Here is a 1,859-nt window from a genome sequence, read left to right as displayed (position 1 = left end):
ACTGAAGAGGCTTCAGGCCAACACTCTTAGCTGCAGTTTCTTTCTTTCACATGTATTTCTTTGGTTGCACCAGGCCCTCGCTGCAGCACGCAGGATCTTTAACTGTGGCATGCAGACTCACAGTTGCAGCATGTGGGCTCTAGTTCCCGACCAGGGAGCAAACCCTGGGCCCCCTGCACTGGGAGGGGGCAATCTTAGCCACTGGACCACCAGGGAAGTTAAGATGCAGTTTTTAGTCACCGCTCTGTCTCATGGTCCTAAATGACTGCTCTCCTGCTTGCCTTCCAGCTGGGCTCCTCGGGTCTTGACTTGCCTGCACAGTTGTGCATCTCTGGTCCTGTCCCAGCCTACAATGCAATGAGCAGTCCGTTCCCAGGTGCAGCGGGCCCTGTAGTTGGGTTTCTTCCCGCTGTGACCTGGGCCAGGCTGAAGATGCGGGCAACCTGAGCTGAGCCAGAAACGCACTGGTTGCTAGGAGGGAAGGCCTAGCAGTAGGAGTCATGTGCCACTTCACGCCCTGGGCTCCAGGCCCTCCACTGTCCAGCTGGGAAAAGGGGAACAATTCTTGCCTCCACGAGGCAGGGAGCGCTTGCTCCAAAGGCAGGCTTCCTGGAGGTTGCCTGAACATGGTACTCATCAGGGATTTTGATGTGCTTCTGGGACGAGTTGATCCGAGATGTCTTTGGTCTTGCAGTACATGTGCAGCCCATCTTGATGACACAAAGAGATGCTTTCATGCACTGCTTCTAGGTTATGAATTAGGGGGAAATTGCCTGCTCTGAAGAGATTTCACATACTGATGAATAAGTGGGTGAATACTGCAAACTCTTCCCATTCTAAACAATAGATGAATAGAGCTTTGGGTTGCGTATCATTTTGAAGGGAAAGAAGGTAATTACTGCTATCTTTTGGCCTGACAGTTGGAGCCCAGGGGTTGCATCAGATTCAAGCAGATTAATTTCCAAGTTCTTGGGGGAAAGGGACTAAAGCCATAGGCATCAAAGCTAACCCTCAGAACTTCCCTGGTGGTCCAGTGGCTAAGACTCCGAGTTCCCAATGCAGGGGGCCTGGGCTCCATGCCTAGTCATGGAACTAGATCCTATACGATACAATTAAGAGATCCTGCATGCTGCCATGAAGACCCATGATCCTGCATGCTACAACTGAGACCCGGCACAGCCAAAAAAAAAAAAAAAGCTAACTCTAGATATGCAAATGATACCACTCTAATGGCAGAAAGCAAAGAGGAACTAAGAGCCTCTTGATGAGGGTGAAAGAGGACAGTGAAAAATCTGGCTTAAAACTCAACATTCAAAAAACTAAGATCGTGGCATCTGGTCCCATCACCGCATGGCAAACAGATGAGGGAAAAGTGACAGATTTTATTTTCTTGGGCTCCAAAATCACTGCAGAGGTTGACTGCAGCCATGAAATTAAAAGATGCTTGCTCCTTGGAAGAAAAGCTATGACAAACCTGGACAGCATAATAAAAAGCAGAGACATCACTTTGGGACAAAGGTCCTTCTAGTCAAAGTTATGGTTTTTCCAGTAGTCATGTAAAGATATGAGAGTTGGACCATAAAGAAGGCTGCGTGCCGAAGAAGTGATGCTTTCCAATTGTGGTGCTGGAGAAGACTCTTGAGAGTCCCTTGGACAGCAAGGAGATCAAACCAGTCCATCCTAAAGGAAATAAACCCTGAATATTCATTGGAAGGACTGATGATGAAGCTGAAGCTCCAATCCTTTGACCACCTGATGCGAAGAGCTGACTCATTTGAAAAGACCCCGATGCTGGGAAAGATTGAGGGCAGGAGGAGAAGGGGACGACAAAGGATGAGATGGTTGGATGGCATCACCGA

Source organism: Bison bison, unplaced genomic scaffold, assembly GCF_000754665.1.
Source record: "Bison bison bison isolate TAMUID 2011002044 unplaced genomic scaffold, Bison_UMD1.0 scf7180017864508, whole genome shotgun sequence".
Lineage (NCBI taxonomy): Eukaryota > Metazoa > Chordata > Mammalia > Artiodactyla > Bovidae > Bison > Bison bison.
The sequence above is the reverse complement of the archived record's forward strand: the minus strand, read 5'-3'. Positions refer to the sequence as shown.